Here is an 18,999-nt window from a genome sequence, read left to right as displayed (position 1 = left end):
GCCTGAGCGGTTTCCTCTCTTAAGTCTTTCTCTGCGGCCCAATGAGGTTTCTGAGGCCTGGACTTGGAGATCGACGCAGGTGGTCACCCCCAGTCACTTATGGGGTGATGTGTCATGCTGTTTGTCATTATTTAGGGTCAGCTCGGGAACTCCAGGGCTTGTGCTTGAGGCAGCCCCCCACCCCATACATGATGTAAATCGCCCTCAAAGTGCCTTAGGAACCATGTTCCAGCCCTCCCCTCGAGTCTCTTCTGCACGAGTCAAAATGGTCGAAGTCACACATTTATTTTGCAAACCATCGGGTTATTGCTATTTTTGTTGGGGTGGGTGGGAGGATTGCAGTATGTGTGGTAATTGCATTAGTTCCTTTGCGAGACTATCACATCATTGGCATGAGAACTGTTTCTCTATTAATGACATCGCTGCTTGTCTCTCATCACCAAATGCTCACCTGGCATGATGGTAACAGCAGGGAAGCAGGGACGCTGCATTGACACTCACAGCCACACCTGCATCTCCTCGAGGCGCGTGAAATGAATGACAGCCCAGGACAGGACACCTTAGGTCTTAATGATAGACCTGGGAGAGTCAGGGAATCATGGGAAGGGGCGGAGCCTGGGGGTCAGGCCTGGCTCTAGGAGCCCACCACAGGCCGAGCCAAGAGCACCGCCATATACATCCTGGAATGGAATACTTCAAAGCTGCTCACTCGATGCAATTTACGTTATTGTAAAAGGATATAAAGGAAGAATATGAAAGAGCTCATCAAAGGAAACTTAATTTTTCTGCACATTTAGGTCGACGTTTATTACATTTGAACTGCTTTGAAAAAACCCAGGCAGGCTTTATAAATGTAGCTCAAAAAGAGTGTTTTGGGCGGTGAGGTGCAGGAAGCGTGCGGGAATGGCCATAGGGATTAACATTGCCATGGGGAGGGGAAACCTTACTTGTGGGGGGCATCTAACTTCTTGACACTTTCTAACAAGAGTATTCTGGTGCACATACAATGTTACAAGCAGTTAACTCTCTCCTTCTAGCATGAAACTACACATTTAAGGACTGCTGTGAGAATTAGCTGCTTCCTGTCCCCCCTACCCTTCCAGTCACTTCACTGACATGTAATACTAACCCTCATCCCTTCCAATCACTCCCCTGACATGCAAGTACTAACCCTCCATCCCTTCCAATCCCACCCCAGACATGCAAGTACTAACCTTCCATCCCTTCCAATCACTCCCCTGACATGCAGTACTAACCCACCATCCCTTCCAATCACTCCCCTGACATGCAAGTACAAACCCTCCATCCCTTCCAATCACTCCCCTGACAATCAGTACTAACCCACCATCCCTTCCAATCACTCCCCTGACATGCAAGTACAAACCCTCCATCCCTTCCAATCACTCCCCTGACATGCAAGTACTAACCCTCCATCCCTTCCAATCACTCCCCTGACATGCAAGTACTAACCCTCCATCCCTTCCAATCACTCCCCTGACATGCAAGTACTAACTCACCATCCGTTCCAATCACTCCCCTGACATGCAAGTACTAACCCTCCATCCCTTCCAATCACTCCCCTGACATGCAAGTACTAACCCTCCATCCCTTCCAATCACTCCCCTGACATGCAAGTATTAACCCCACATCGTGACTTCCATATAAAGGTATGCAGGTACTAACAATTAAATGCTTTACGTTAGTAATTGCAGGGCCTTTGTTATCAGTGAAGCTCAGGTACAGTTTACCATCTTCCTGTTCTCTCTGGCCCTGGCACTGTAGGTCAGCCAGGTCGAGTTAACATAGCCCAGAACATCAGATTGGAGGGGAGCGGGGGGGGCTAGAGCCAGATCGGCTCAATGGTGTTGTGCCACTGCCAGGAAGCAGTCTCATAACACGGCAATGGGCCTCCACCATTCCACGGGTGAATGGGATTGGTTGTGGCCCATTGAATAGGTGGGAGACGCGACTGCAGCGGCGGAGGCAAAATCATAATGCACACATACAAAGGAAATAAAATAAATGCAGCGTGGGCGACCTCCCGGCACCTGCCCCCATACATTTTTTTCCCTTCTTGTGCATTGATTTTCCCGCGCCACTCCAGTTCCATCTTCCGGTACTGCAGCAGCGCGGGCCAAATAGAAATACATGCAATAAAAAGCAAAAGAAAATAAATGGTGGCCCGAGAGGGCACCAGGGTGGCATATATTTTATTTACTTTTTCTGCATTTATTTCCTTTTTGTCCACGCTGCTACTGTCCCCTCTTCATGGACTGCAGCGGCCTGGGCAAACTCGAAAGAAACACACTGGCTGCTTCGGTGACTCCCTCTTCTGCCCCCAGCCAATCCTGTTGTGTGGGGGTGGGACAGGAAGTTTGTGGCTTCTAGTTTGTAGGTGGGCCCAGCACGCAGTGTAGGCTGCATTTTTGTTCTTTTTTGCGCCTCTGTTTTTGGCGTGATTTGGGTAGCCATGGTGGGGCCCGTAGTAGGCCAGTGGAGTGCGGAGGTACCGTACCAGCTCTAAACGAGTGTCAGGCTGGAGCCCCCGTTTCAGCACGAGCCAGCTCAAGCCTCGCCAGGCTCGCCCACCTTTACTTAATAACAGTGGAGTCAAATGTTAGTGCAGAGGTGGTGTCCGTTCTATGTGGTTCTGCACAGTGTGAGCATAGGGCGTGCGGCTAGACAACCTGTGTTTGTGCACATGGTGATGCAGTAATTTTTAGTCCTGTCGAGATGGACAGGGAGACAAGTGCCATGTCCCTGGCCCTGCGGATGCTGTGTTTAGTGACCCATGCGTTGTATTGTGTGGGTCCACAGTTGAGGCCTATATCCTCCCAATGTTGAGAGACTTTCTTCGCTTCTAAACTGGAAAGAGCAAAAATCCTCATTCATACAGGCAGAGATTTGCAGGTGTGTTCTCTGCCTCTCCTATGAATCTTATATGTGTTATGGAGCCTGTAGATGTGTGCAAGTGATTTGTATGCAAACCAAGAAAATACTGCCGGACAGTGGAACGGAGCGGAGCAGGAGAAGGGGCAGTATTGGCAGCAAGGGATGGCACGGGCATACTTGAATGATTAGAATTTGTGGCAGATCTCTCATTCTGGATTCAATTTGGGATCTCTAGTGATCTGGCTTTGACTTAGTGAACTGCATAGGTGAACACTATGTTTCCATCTCTGCATAATATAGTCTATTAATGACTGGAAGGCTTGTGAGAATTGTTAGCTGAGAGGGGCGACCGGTCACACTCTTTGTGCGAGGAACCATCTTGGTCATTTGTGGTATTGATTGGACCAGTCATAATTGAGACTTTGAGAGGCTGCGAGCATTTGTGATGTTTGGAACCCCACAGATGAACCAGCATTACACAGTGTGGATTACGATCGGTCCGAGACATTTTTGGTGCTTGGAACACATTTAATCTCTCTGTATCAATACACTAGCCACAGAAAATGGATTCGTGTTGGGGCACATTTATTGTTTGGAGTACAAATTCCAATTTGGCATACGTATGGTAGACATCTGCATAAAGTGATTGGCTTCACTTCCTCTCTGAAGTCCCCATTAGTGATGGCTACCATATCTAGGAAATATTTAAGGGCCAATCCTGAGTTGTGGGCGATCGCCTCATATGTCCCTTCTGGTACCTCCACTTGCAGCCAGTCTTGACAGGGCATTGCTGAGGGGTGGAAAACTATATCCTCATCTTCATTCAGTTCACATTCCACGGCCCTTGGGGTTGCTCTAGCGGGAATTCTGGGAGCCCTAGTTAGTGGTACTATTCTTAACATCCTCTTTGGCTTTGGACAACGTCTTTATCAGTTCTAAAGTATCGCACAATGGCACCATGCGTCAAAGATGGTTTTAAAAACACACCAACTCTCAAAGATAGCTCAAGGTTCTTGGGGGGGGATTCAAATGGTGCATAAGTAGGGACCATCCCTCATTCTCTTGTCTTCCCTGGGCTTCGCTCCACCCTATTCCAGACTTCCATAAATCCCAATGTGGTCACGAGAACTTGGTAACCCTACTATCTAGAATCTGCCCGGCTATTGATGAGGCCATAAAGACACATGCCTAATCTGTCTTACTCCCTGCGGGTCTTCTAGGTGGACCCTAACCTGGGGTCCCTCATCAAGAATTATTCCAGGAATTGGTGCCTTCTAACTACCAGGTCTCACTCAACCTTCTTCTCTCACTCTCTGGTACTCGTTACCCTGATGTTCTTTTCTTCCTTCCTCTTTCTTCTACTCTCCTCCCTTCTCTTCCTCTCACTCTCCTCTTTCTCACCCCCTCTCTTCCTCTCTTTGTCCCTTGTGATGAATCCAGGGAATTTGTCCCATCTTCCCAGAGGGGAGCCACCCCCTTTGAGGACAGGAAGGTGAGCCCACTAAGCAAAACACTCCCTAGGGTTTTAGGAAAGCGGGACCTCACTGGGAGTGACTCCTCTCGAGGGCAAAAGGACTCCCATTCCTTTCAGGAATTGCCTACAAGCAATGCCTTTTGTTCCTAGATGGGAGTAGAAGGGAATGATGTTATATCCATCGATAAAAACTCAAATCATACTGACATTGCCTCTATACTTCTGACTCAAGGTAATGCTGAACTTCCCTGAAGTAGAGCAGCTGATGAGAAGCAACACGCCCTCTGGAAGTGTGATGGCAAGAATAAAGGTATGATAATTCATGAACAGAGATTGTGAGATCCTGTGCAAGGTTGATCCTCTGATGACACAATGCCCTGGAGAGTCAAAGCCGCGCTGCACTGTCGAGTCAGCTGTGGAGTGGATAGACCAAAATGCAAAAGAGAGACGTGAGAAGGCTGGCAAGAGAAGTGCACAATTGCAGAGCCAAGTACAGAAGAAAACCTGTAGTACCTAGTGTTGTGGCCACGCTGCAGATTTGGTGGACCTGGGGCTTGCAAATAAGCGCCGAGACCAGAGAGAGATGCGAAATGTATCCTATGTTCCCGATGGAAGAACCGAAAGAAAGCACCAAAGTGGGTGGAATAAAGAAGCCAAAAGCTGACCTGACAGAGACGCTGAAGAGATCAAGGAACAGCAATGTCCACTCAGAGACACCACTCCACTGGTGCACACCCAAAGACAGTGAAGGTAGCAGGTTTATACAGAGAGGAGTGAGGAGAGCCGAACAAACCTGAAAGGGGAAAGAAAAGCCAGTGGAGTAAAACCACGTACAGGTCGATCCGACCTACATGGACAGAATATCCTCGAGGGTTACAGGAGACCTAGAAACCCAAGTGTTGGTCATTGGCAGAGGCTTCAGCGACAACCCCAAAAGCTAAGAAAGTCAGAGGGCCAGAGGAGTCTAGAGAGCCCCATCGAAACAAGTGGAATGTTGCAAGCTATTGTTGAAAGGGAACCTCGAGGGTTCAGTCTGCCAATCCAAGAAGAGAAACAAGGGGAACTGGGAGACTCCCTTTGTATACAATCAGAACTAGAAAATGAGTGACCCAATATCTGGCAATGGCAGATGCTCAAGAGACTACCCATGAGTAAAACATATCTGAGGGCCAAAAGGGTCTAGAGAACCTCATCGAGATACATGAAACTTTGCAACCTATATGTGAGAGGGAACCTGGAGAGTTCAGTAAGCCAAGCCAAGAGGAGAAACAAAGGGGAATTGGGAGACTAGATTTAGTGTACAATCAGAGCAAGAAAGCGAGTGACCCAACGGAGGAGACGGATTAAGGCAATCATCCCTCCATTTTGAGAAATTGAGACATTTGGCTTCTATAAAGTCTTAAATTCTTTCTTGAGGAGCCCAGAGAAAAAACTGAGGAGCTTTTCTTTGATGAACTGTGAAAATGAAAATTTGGGATTGTCACACAGACTCAGGAAGAAATCCTGAGACATCAGATTTAAACTGATATAATGATGCCTGAGCAGAGGGCAAAGTACTCCAGCTTATATTTACATGTTTTGCTTAGAGGTGTGGGGCCAGCTAGTTAATAGGCTTTGGACTGAGGACTATTTTGTTTTATTTTAACTAAGTACAAGCACCCTTAGCTTGTTGATAGGAAGTCAAATCCCTCTTAGCAATAGGGACATATATGCGTTTTTCTTTTAAGTTAACTAAGCACCCTTGAAGTTATGACCTTGAATCTGATTCCTCCTTCTGGTTTGCCACTCACGCCAGTGCTATTCTACTTCATGTTTACTCCTGCTCTCCCTCTCTTCTCCACTACTGTCCACTCTCCTACTCTCCACTTTCCTCTCCCCTGCTCTCCACTTCTCGCCCCTAATACCTCACTCCATTCCAACTATTCCCCACTCTCACTATTTTACACTATCTCTACTCTCCACAACCACTAATCTCTTCTCCACTTCCCATATTAGCCACTACTATCCACTCTGCACTACCCACTGCCCCTCCTTCGCTTAGAGTCACTCTCCTTTCACTCTCATAGTCCCTTTTCTCAATCAACCGTACTTACTCCCCTACACTTTCACTTAGTCTCATTCACTTATACATGCTCTCGAACCCAAGTACCATGTTCTATCACCAACCAATATCTGACCTTGCACATGCTCTCTATAAGTCTCTTCCATGCTCCTCTGCTTCTCCTCTCTTTACCTCATACAAACAAACAACACTCCACTATTCTTCCTGTTCCCCTTTAATTCTCCTCTTCCCTCTTCCATTGGCTTTGTGTCTCCCCTGGTTGGCCAAGCCCATTTCTGTCTTACTCTCGCCAGGGGCTGGGTTGCAGAGATGAGAAGCCATAAAGTGCCTTTTAAGCCCCACCACCTTCTTGAACATTGGTCAGGACATGGTTTTCATCATTACCTTACTGACTTTTACTTGGCCAAAAGGCTCAAGCAACATTTCATAAACAGAGGACAAGGACTCCCTTTCTTGTAAGGAATTCCCGGTCCAGTACAGGTTATCTGTCTATATGGGAATTGGAAAGACTGTTGTTAACCCTGTTTTGGAATCACCAAATAGTGACATTTCTTCACTCTCTTGGGCTTCAGGTAATTCTGGATCTCTTTCAAACTCCACAGTCAAAGAACAGCGACTCCCACCTTTTATATGTGATGCTGTTTTGACTCCCTCCTTAGTGGCCTTTCTTCAATCTCGGCCTCTGGTAACAGTGGATGCCGGCCTGAATGTCACAGTCAAAGAAGAATGACACACCACTTTTGTTTGTGATGATGTACATAAAAACATGAGAAATCTTGAATCAATGAGAGTGACTCCTACGCACAGGTGAGCCTCTGATGGGGAGACGTCCTGGAGGTGTGGAGCCACGCTAGACTGCAGAGTCGGCAGTGGCGTGGAGATTGAATGAATATCTTGAAAAATGCCGGAAGTCCGGCGTCCTCACTGGAGAATAAGCCAAGAGTGAGAAAGAGACAGAGGCTGTAAAGTGACCATCTTGCCTGGTGGTGCGACCACAGGGAAGCCGTGGTGGGCCTGGGTCCTGTTACAGGATGCCGAGACCAGAGTGCAGTGGAGAGCCTGGAACCCCAAGCTTCACAAGAGACGTGCACTAGCTGCTGAGCAGCGCTATGGAAGCAAATGCTCCTGAAGAGGTAACACCATTGAGAGGGGTGACCTGTGATGGTTGATGCTGGAGAAGCCATAAGGGTCACAGGAGCCAGGTAAACCCAAGAGGGCAGGCACCCTACTCAAATCAAGCTAAAATTAGAATTTCTGACAACTCAATGGCTCTGAGAAAGGGAAAGACATTAATGTTTGAGGGTGGAGAAGCCACAAGGGTTACTGGAGCCAGATCAGAGGGCCAGAGGGCTTTGGAGGGTTCAAAAAAACATTAAACTTTAAGACTCGAGATCGGAAAATCTACAGGGGTTACTGGAGCCACAAATACTAGAGCTGGCAGGCACCCTACCAAAATCCTGTTAAAACAATCATAATAGAAGGCCAGAGGGCTTCAGAGAGCCCTGAGAAATTGAACGACTTTAACGTTCGAGGCTGGGAATGCCACTAGGGTTACAGGAGCCAAAACAAATCGAACAGGCAGACACCACGCAGAGGGCAAGATAAAGTAAGCCTGTCAGAGGACTTTGGGAAGTCCAGGAACCACAAAACAGAATGTACAGACCTGGAGAGTGAAAGAACATGGAGGGTTCCAGTCCTGAAGTGTAAAAGAAGAGCAAAGGCAAGCAGCAAGTCGGAAATGGTGGAATTGTATTAGGAAAACATTCAAAACGTATTAAAACGAGATCCAAGTGATGGGAACAAGCAGAAGCCCCAAGACATAGGCCATTGCGCCACCTCTTTTTTTTGTTATGTTCTTCTAAATGGTAGATACTAGTTAGGCGATAGGATATGGACTATTTCTTTTGGACTTGATGAGCACCCTTACTTTTTGTTGGATTAGGCAGGTGTGAAAATACATTTGGTTTGGGACCATTATGATGTATGTTGCCCTAAGCACATTTGCATCACGATGTAACATTGGCTACACACTGCCATATTGTTTTCGCCATTTTGGCTGCATTGCAAAAACTCCTTGCTCATTTCCCAATGAATGCGCTAGAAGACCTCTGCAAGAACTCTCGGACACTTTTGCACATGAATGCACAAATTGCTAAGCGAGTTGTTTGTCTTTCACTATAGAACTTTGAAGCCTTTGCAGAAGCATAGCTAATCTGTGAGTTAGGTGCCTTCCTGTCTTGGCTATTTTTTTCCTCTCAACTGTTAATTATAATAATGTGCATCTGAACGTGCTCCTCTGGAGAAACTTTATTGCTAAACTGTAGAGCAGACTGACCTTAGGCTCCAGGAGCAACATAAGATAAGTAACGCAAGGAATGTTACCTTGTACCAGAGAGCATGATATTCTGCAACACTCGGCTTTGCCCTATTCCCAGACAGTAAATTGTCTGCGACATGACGTGGGATGTTGGGAGAAGGGGATACATGTTACTATGGTAATTCACCTACGTTGACAGGTCATGAACCCTGTCACAAGAAGGGGCTGGAAAAGTCTGTTGTATACTATCTGAAATGTATATATGCAAGTCTTTGCTCAGAATCTCTCGCTCTCTCTTTCTACCCGGTGTTTGTGCACATACATCACGGGGCGACGAGACCCGCATGTAAAACCGTAATAAACATTGTACTTTAACCTCGTGACTGGTGTGTTTCCATTTCTTTGCAGAAGCCTCTTTTGGACTCTCACAAGGGTCCCCCCATAGCAGTAGGGTTAGATATGCATCTATTTTTTATTTAAATATAGCATCCTAAACCTGACACCCCTTCATCTGATTACAACTTCTGGTTTACCACAGTTATCACCCACCAACAGAAATAGCAATAGGTGGCATTTTCTATTTCCACTTTTCCTTGGGAATCCATATTTTCACTGCATATGCCTTAAAAAAATTAACCTATAGCATGCATTGGGTCAAGTGTGTGGTGAGTGCTGTCGGCTGTCTGCTCCTGCTTACCTGCCATTTACACTCATTATGAGCTTATCAGCAAGTTACAAGCATTTCCCTGCATGTGCTACGATCTACATGATGGGAATAGCATTGGGACACTACTACTGAATTCTTATTGGACAGAACAACAGAAAATATTCAATGAATTGGCCATAATCTACTCGGTCCCACCTTTCAACCAGGAAGTACTATAATTGCAGTACCCGTGCGCATTGTCGAGTGCGTGGTGAGTTCAGTTGCCAGTCTTTGAGCCGGGGTGAAGATGGATGGACTATTTAGAGTAAGTGCCAGTTGCAATTTTTAACACAAACAAAGTTAAAAATGTTGTCTGAACAAAGAACTAAGCCTATTAGATATCATTTTAGTGGTGGCCAGGAGCCGACAAATACTACTCTAATACTTGAATTAGTATTAAAGCCAGCAAAACCTGCGTGTGAACAATTGAAAATTGTTCTAATCAACCCGAGTAAGCAAAAGGGATAGATTACATCATTTTATCAGGCGGTACCAGTGGCTGTCAAACCCAGCGTAAATACGACTCCTAAAACTTTGGGCCATTCTAACAACATGGTCCAAGGTCTACTGAGCAACGATCTTTTGTCATTTGACGGCATCAATACAAATTTTCTATTAAATCTGTGTTATTCTTTGCAGCAAAGTATGGCGTAGCCTGCCAAAAGACTGAACTGTGACAATGGTTTAACAACAGTGGTGGAGGATCAAGTCATTCGAGCAGATGCTAGTTTTGAATCGCTTAAGGATACAAATCGTCTATCCACATCACCTGATCTTTTAATGCATTCCTCTCCACACAAACTGAACGAGGAATCAGTCCAAAGCCAGGCAGTGTATACTGTAAATACAATCCTCGCTGGCATCTGTGCAGTTGCCTTGAAGATTCTACTAAAACTCTGTGGCAGGCGTATTTATACTGTACAACCGCAAGCTCCACTGCCTAACAGCATACCAGAAATCGGGGGAGCTGGCCCGCAAAATGAATTAGAGATCCCTACGACACTAGAGAACAGCCCCATGGAGTCGATAGAGGTCGCAGATAATAGCAACTCAAACAAAGTCACAAATAACCAAGAGACTGTAAACATCTTAGCCAAAGAGCCAGATCCTTTTTACTCCCGAAGACAAAAGCGACTGGGTGAGCGTGCTCTGACAAGACAGACAAGACAACCTACGGAGATAATGTGGTCATCAATCAGCGAACAGCAAAAGGGTTCTAAACATGCAAAAAAGAAAGTTGCTCGTAATAAAAAAACAGCAACTAAAGAAAACAAATAATTTATCTTACTGGCTGACTGCTATGAAACGAGATGAGGACTTTGTGGCTGTTATTGAGAACAGTGATCTATCTCGGGACTTGTATAACATGTCTAGTTCCGAAGGGTCATCTGATCTGATGCCACCGCTACCAACATTAGCAAATAAAGCAGATGAGAAGCAAGGCACAACTTTATAAAAGGCTGATAAGGAAACTTAAGAGGTGTTCCCCATGGCATACATTTAGCATAAAATGTGAATGAAATAAAAAGATTGGTGTGGTTGTGTCGTTCTGCTTTTATATCCAATTTGAGCCATATACCACAGTTGTAAGTTTTGGTCTCAGGCGGAATTTGTGTTTTTTGAAACATTGAACTGCACTAATCCAAATGTATCCATGATCCATTGTAAAAATCCAGGCACTTTGCTATTACTTCAGAGTTTTAAAGATCTTCTCCATAGCTGCTGGGTTGGGCTGGACGTAGACAAGGATCATGATGATACAACTCTCCCGATGAGTATGGTAATCACAAAGAGCCCATGGCGATCTATTGACTCTTGTCTCAATATATATCCTGCAAACTTTCAACTCTCTGATAGTCATCTACATTAAGGTGGTTGGCAGAATCCCTTCCGGCTGTGCTGTCCCGTCAGAATTGAGGTATACCTATAATGACCTGGAACACCCATGGCTTTGCACACCTTCTCGTCCAAAATGGGTCTTCAAATCTTTTAACACAAAATCAAATTTTTTTAGTGCAGGAGGCATGACTCATGTCTAATATGTATAAAGATGTTTATGCTATATATCAGATCATGGCAAAGAAAGGAGAAAAAGGAATCCCTTCTGGAGCATTGCTATTGGGGAGTCATCCATAAGTTTAAATCACAAAGAATTCCAACTTTAGATACAGAATATGTTTTAGCTGTTGAAGTGGAATTTCCATCATCTATGTGTGACTTGTGTTGATTTTCAATATATATGACCCTCCTGTGATGTTATACAGTGACCACATACACACACTACTACAGGAGCTACTTATTGCATCGGCTGAGGGTGACGGTGAGGACATTATAATCATGGGGGGTGGATTTTAACTCCCCCTCTGTCTGTCAAGAAGAATTGGTTGGATGGAGAAGAATAAGCAGTCAGAATCAGTTGAGGCAATCCATGCCCAATAGCTCTGGCTTAAACTGGAAGCAGTTTATGGAGAACTCGTACATTAACTTGCTTAACGGTCGAGTCAGGGGAGATAAGCCGGGGTCTTATACCTGAAGGTAAGGACAGAGGAATGCAACCTTAGATCATTTTGTTTTAAACACAGGTCTGCTTTCAAGATTAATTAATTTATGTGCCCAACGGAATGTTTGGAGCGATCATGCATCCTTGGAATTGAACTTGGAAAATGTTCCAATTAAATGAAAAAGGAGATTGGTTAACTTCAATTCCCCTTTTTGGCAATTGTATTAGTTGATCATTAAAGAACATACAGCCGGCTAAAGATGCTACCAACGCCAATGATCTCACTTGTATGTCGGAATTTTTTGGAAAAAGATATAGATGAGATGGAGGCGTGGTTTACTGCATTTTCTGATCAGCATGCTGCATTTAGTCAGACCACTAACGTTCAAACGGAAGGCAAGCATGCATGCTATGATAAGGCAATCGTAATAGAAAGCGCCAACTTAGACAGATACTGCGCAGACTCAGAGTTAGTTATGCTAACATATCTTAGAGACCGCAAGAGACGAAGGCTGCTAAAAGTGCTTATAGGAATAAGATGCACTGGTGGCGCATGTCCCGGGCTTGCACCCAGTGGCAGAGAATGATTAAGGTGCTAGCCTCTGTTAATTCCAGAAGCATATGGATACTATTTGGTGAAGCAAAGGGTAGTAGAATACGGCAGGTTCTTAATCCCATCAATGAGGAGACATGGAAGCAGCACTTGTGTGATTGAACCTCGATAGAAGGGCCTGCATGGGAGGGTATTATTTATACCAGATCATGTGGCCCTTTTCTTGAGACAGATGAGGACGACATGAAGTTTGGAATTTACAGACTAAAGTCATTGAGGGCTCCTGACCCGATGGTCTAGCCAATGGCATCCTGAAGCAGGATCCTGACTTCTGGGCAGCACTTTTGAAGATAATGTTTGATAACATTTCTATTGAAAGTAGGATACCCTGCTGTACATCCTTTATGATCCCAGTGTTGAAGAAGGGGTCTCTTTTATCCCAGTGCAATTATCATTTATATCTATGCTTGATTGCACAGGGAAGCTATTCTCAACACTTTTGTTAAAGGGGTTACAGAGTTGGTTGTATTGTATAACACAGGTCTTCTTGATAGGTTCCAGGGTGGCTTTCGTCCAGGTTACTCAACATCATATAATCTTAGGCTGATCGATTACCTCATGGAGAGAGCACGAAAGAAGGATTTGCTGCGGTTATATACTCTATTTATAGATTTCAGATCCTCTTTTGATTCTGGGGCCAGAAACAGAATATGAGAAACTGGAACTATTTGGTTGCCCGTCTAGGATCTTGTATTTTGTGAAACTCCTCAATACAAATAACACAGTTAGGGTGAAGCTGGACGGTGAGAGAGCCTTGACAGCACCCATCCCCATTGGTAGTGGCATGAAACAAGAGTGCGACTTGGCTCCCCTGCTTTTCAACTTAAATTTGGCAGTCTTTCATGACAGTCTGGCTAAAGCAGGGTGTTGCCCCCTAACATTCATCCTGTTCATTGTCAAGTATTAGCCTACGCTGATGATTAAGTATTATTAGACCATACTTTTACTGGGCTACGTAGAGCAGCTAATTTCCTATGGAATTATGCAGAGAAACATTCCTTGACTATAAACGTTAGCAAAAGGAAAAGATGTTATTTGCTGCAAAAAAAGCTGCTCGACCGCACTTAAAAGTTATGAGAGAGACAATTGAGTATGTTGCAGAATATAAAAATCTTGGCATAGAATTGGAGCCACAGCAAGGTTATTATGCATGTATGACTGCCCGCATAAGGAAAACAGCCCAGATATGATATGATAAGTTATTTATAACTCGCTTAATACCCAGAGGTTTCTAATCGCGGACTCGGAGATCAAACCTGTATCGCTCAGTGTCGTCTTGCCTCCAAAGCGAGTACGTTCCGCTGAGCTATCCTCCCGGGACATGACATCTTTGGTACATCAGTTCATAATCTGAACAGGGGGATTCTCTCTGGAAGGAACCAGGGGACTCTATTTACAGTGCTTTGCTCCAGCCATTTATATGGTTTGGAAAGTTGGACAATCATTGAATTTGATTGGCTACAGCATATCGAGGGAAAGTTCTGGAGAAAGTTACTGAGTCTACCTTCTTGTGTATCAATGGCAATTATTAGATTGGAGTTCGGGCTGCTTTCTTTACAATCTACAGACTCATATATGTATAGACAAAGACTTGCTTGGAAACACATTTCCTGTATAATGTGGGTCTTGACTCACACAGTAATAAAGGAGATTTAAAGTATGAATCTAGCATTGTTAAATTCTTTGAATTGTTGATTTGTTCTCCAAATTGGGAGGAGGGGTTTTATGATTTGAAAGAAGAATTGAGCAGGAAAATTGACTTGCAGGTTTGGGGATAACATTTTTGCCATGTGACTACATTGAGGAGCTATATATTTGTATCAGAGAAATGATATCCTTCAAGAAACCCCAGTCATATTAGATTATCTGGAAGACACAGGAGGGGGAGCCCAGAACAGGAACAGGACAGTGGGCTAGCAAAGGCTGTAAACAAGAGAGGGTCCTGCCTGTAGGGATACTATTTGGAGGCACACTAATTCACAGTGCAAATTTAATTACATGAACGGCACACTGGCAGCATATTATTTACTGACAAGTTGTGCAAGGCTGTATCAATGATGCAGTACAGGCACTCAGAGTGAGTTACAATTAGTTTTTCTGGTAGTGGACACATTCATTATTAAGAACGTACAAACAAATTAAAAACATTCTATGTGTGAATGTACATCAGAACCCAAGGGGGTTCATATAACAAGAAACAGGTTGTCTCAAAACAGAGAGGTACATATATCAGTAAGATTCCATCAAACTATATATTTTGTACATGCAAGGGTGAGTTACCTAAGTACTTGAATGCTCAAGCCAGACATGTATCAGCATTGCTTCATGCTCAGTGAACATGTGGCAATGAGATCTCAACAGTGTTAATTGTTCTCACATGTAGTGGAGGAAAAGGACAAAGGCATTTCCAACTACAATGCATTGCTTCATGCAAGATTGCAATTTCTTATGAACACTGTAGGTAAAATATCAGAGATGAAAAAGGAGAGTCCCAGAGAATTGAGTCCTTCCGGTACACACAATTCTGCACCTAGTGCTTAAGAAATGGACATCATGTATAATGTTATTTTCAGGGGGATTTTATCTCCTTTTTAGACCTTGGGAGGGTCTGTTCGAGCCAGGCTGTAAGGTGACCTTGTAGTAAGTCGACGTCTAGACTGTAAATCAAAAACCCCCAAACGGGATGGAACCAGTCGGCAGCAACAAAGGATTATGCTGATGTTCGTAGACGTTCGGCAAATGTCATAGACAAGCCTTCTTCTGGAGCCAAGGCGCTGATCCCCTGCAAAAAGCAGAGTGGACCGTAAGATTGCTGCAGGTGGTGCCCATAGTGGTTACTTGTACAGTGTAACTAACTACATACAGGAGTGACACAACATGATTAACACAGACTACATGAAAGATTTTAAAAGGGGTAAATGATTTGCTCTAAGGAACACAATTCCAAACGTCCACTGACCTTGCAGGGGTGGCAAAAGGTGGGAATGCCTAGCTGGCTTATAAGTTTAAAGTTGGAGGGTGGAGAGCCTGTGCTTTAGAAGGCAATTTCCGACTTGTTCACCATCCAAAAAGTTGATACTGGGGCACTGCAGAATATCATAAGAAAACATGGATAGTGCCCTTAGAAGATGTGCCGTGAGAAGACACTTATAAAATACCATCTTAGAAATTGGTAACTGCCAAGAAATTGGCCACTAGAATATACAAAACTGGGTACCTTAATATCCAGGTGGCAGTTAGAGACAGGGTTGAATTATGTCAGTCTCTGGGTCCCATTGAAGCCGTGCAGCACAAAAGAAGATGCATGCAGCTGCATAGGGAGAAACAAAGAAGAGACGTTTTCCTATCAGCATGGTGAATACTAATAGTGGCCCCATGGTGGGCAGTGTCCTATTGGGTGGAGGGATCGAGGCTGGGCTTACTCACCAGGGCTGGAGGTACGGATGGAGCGATCCCTGCACTTTTCGCTTTGTACAGCCCTGCCGGCATAAGACTGATAAATGCTGTGAGCAGTCGCCGGCAGAGCTGTACATAAAGGGCTAGCGCGCATGTGCGCAACGCAGGGAACTGATTCCCCACGCATGCGCATAGCTACGGGCGAAAACACTGATCCCGTGTGCATGCACCAGCACTGTGGTCCACGGGGGCAGCTGTCCACAGCAAACACAAGCTGGGGCTCGATTAACTGCGTCGTAGCTAAGTGCGACATGCACTGTCTCGGGGTGAGTGGGGCACATGCATCAAAAGGACAACATGTAAAAGGGCAAGGCCAAAGGCCCTTAGATTATCTGGCCATCTCAGAAGCTCTGACGTTTTATACGTTTGCTTTGCCTAAATCGTCTCTGCGTGCTTTCTTTGATAGGCAGTTCAACTAAGGTTCCGAAGGCAGAGAGATTTTGCTGAATGTTCCAAAATCATATGGTGTTGGAGACCTGAAAACACTTTCTAACTAAGTGTCCTATATTGAGTCTCATTTACATGCAACATCTGTGTGGTCATGTACATCATCTGGACTCAATTAAGTCGAACTCCTTTTGGCAAAGCTGTCGCAATACCCAAAGTAAAACCCTGCAATTGTATCTATATAGGGTTTAGCTGATAGCTCAAGAGATATTGCAAAAGAAGATGGTTGGGCTGGATTATGTTTCAATTATATACGTCAAAAATCCGTAATGAATTGTAATATGTTTAACTGGTGCCAACGTAAAGAAAAAGTAATTAAATGATATTTGATACAAAATTAATTCTGATTAATAGATTTTTATGGTTGATTTTATGTATGCCCTTATGTATGAAATATGACTGTAAGTAGACAGATTATTATTATTATTATTATTATTATTATTATTATTATTAGTATTATTAGTATTATTATTGATTTTATTATGAACATGTGTAAAGGTGTATATACTAAAACACATTAACAGTAAATACAAAAATTAAAAAAATAACCTATAGTGAGACATATATACTATAACATCCTGCCCCTCAACAATCAATTCAATAGCCCATTTTATTCGTATTGTATTTTTTCACGCATGCAGCACAGGGGGTTATTATTATCTGGAAGGAGAAGAAACATAAAGAGCCCAGTGACAACATCTCAAAGGGGGGAATGTGACAATGTCTCAAAGGGGTGACTGATAACATCTCAAAGGGGGGACTATGACAACATCTCAAAGGGGGACTTAGACAACATCTTAAGTGGGACTGTGACAGTATCTCAAAGGGGGACTGTGACAACATCTCAAAGGGGGACTTAGACAACATCTTAAGTGGGACTGTGACAAAATCTCAAAGGTGGGACTGTGACAGTATCTCAAAGGGGGACTGTGACAACATCTCAAAGGGGAGACTGAGACAACATCTCAAAGGGGGACTGTGACAGCATCTCAAAAGGGGACTGTGACAACATCTCAAAGGGGGACTGTGACAGCATCTCAAAGGGGGACTGTGACAACATCTCAAAGGGGAGACTGAGACAACATCTCAAAGGGGGACTGTGACAGCATCTCAAAGGGGGACTGTGACAACATCTCAAAGGGGGACTGTGACAGCATCTCAAAGGGGGACTGTGACAACATCTCAAAGGGGAGACTGAGACAACATCTCAAAGGGGAGACTGAGACAACATCTCAAAGGGGGACTGTGACAGCATCTCAAAGGGGAGACTGAGACAACATCTCAAAGGGGGAAATGTGACAGTAGCTCAAAGGGGTGACTGATAACATCTCAAAGGGGGGACTGTGACAGTATCTCAAAGGGTGTACTGATAACATCTCAAAGTGGGACTGTGATAACATCTCTAAGGGGGGCTGTTACAACATCTCAAAGGGGGGCTGGGACAAAATCTCAAAGGAGGGACTGTGACATTGCAAAGGAGGACTGTGACAACATCTCAAAGGGAGGACTTGGACAATATCCCAAAGGGGGGACTGATAACATCTCAAAGGGGGGACTGTGACAACATCTCAAAGGGGGGACTGCAATAACATCGCAAAGGGGAACTGAGACAACATCTCAAAGGGGGGACTGTGACAACATCGCAAAGGGGGACTGTGACAACATTGCAAAGGAGGGACTGTGGCAACATCGCAAAGGGGGACTGTGACAATATCCCAAAGGGGGGGCTGATAACATCTCAAAGGGGTACTGTGATAACATCTCTAAGGGGGGCTGTTACAACATCTCAAAGGGTGGCTGGGACAAAATCTCAAAGGAGGGACTGTGACATTGCAAAGGAGGACTGTGACAACATCTCAAAGGGAGGACTGTGACAATATCCCAAAGGGGGGACTGATAACATCTCAAAGGGGGGACTGTGACAACATCTCAAAGGGGTGACTGCAATAACATTGCAAAGGGGAACTGAGACAACATCTCAAAGGGGGGACTGTGACAACATCGCAAAGGGGGACTGTGACAACATTGCAAAGGAGGGACTGTGTTGGGTGTCCTGACCCACGTTTAAGCTATCATGCTGCAACATTTGGTGCTGTGGGCTTAGAAAATTCAAGATGGCGGAAAACCCACATGTGCGCTGAAATCCAGGAAAGCTGCGCAGTTTGTGCGCACACTAAAATGGTTGCCTCACTTGCCACCCACCAGTGCGAGAATGAAAGGCTGGGTTGCCATGAGGGAAATGGGTTGCCAAAGGAAAAACAGTAGCGCCGGTTAGCTTCAAAGCACTTTAAAACCACCATTGGACTACCCGCACAGTAGTCTGAAACCATTGGGAGTGGCAATGCTGATTGCCAAATGCAAACCCATAACTGTGGGGAATTCATTTGTTAAATCCCAAAAATGGGTGCAGTACCAGTACTCACCACTATCCAAAAGCCGGCAGTTTAAAACCACCCTGTGTTTCTCTGAAGGCAAGTCAAAATGCCTATTTTCAAACATTGCAATATGTGCAAAATATTTACTGAACACCAG

At 44.6% G+C, this 18,999-nt stretch overlaps 1 long non-coding RNA gene across 1 annotated transcript; it reads right to left on the bottom strand.

The window, feature by feature from the left end:
- Positions 1-14,540: 14,540 nt before the first annotated feature.
- On the bottom strand, positions 14,541-16,119 carry LOC138520141 (uncharacterized). Its single transcript, XR_011282807.1, has 3 exons — positions 15,991-16,119; positions 15,782-15,874; positions 14,541-15,346 (listed from the first exon to the last, which is right to left on the bottom strand). It is a non-coding gene; the product is annotated as an uncharacterized lncRNA (long non-coding RNA).
- Between the last annotated feature and the right edge of the window lie 2,880 nt (positions 16,120-18,999).

The sequence above is a fragment of the Ambystoma mexicanum genome, chromosome 13 (genome assembly GCF_040938575.1).
Source record: "Ambystoma mexicanum isolate Mex_15411 chromosome 13, UKY_AmexF1_1, whole genome shotgun sequence".
NCBI classification, from domain to species: domain Eukaryota; kingdom Metazoa; phylum Chordata; class Amphibia; order Caudata; family Ambystomatidae; genus Ambystoma; species Ambystoma mexicanum.
The sequence above is the reverse complement of the archived record's forward strand: the minus strand, read 5'-3'. Positions and strand labels throughout refer to the sequence as shown.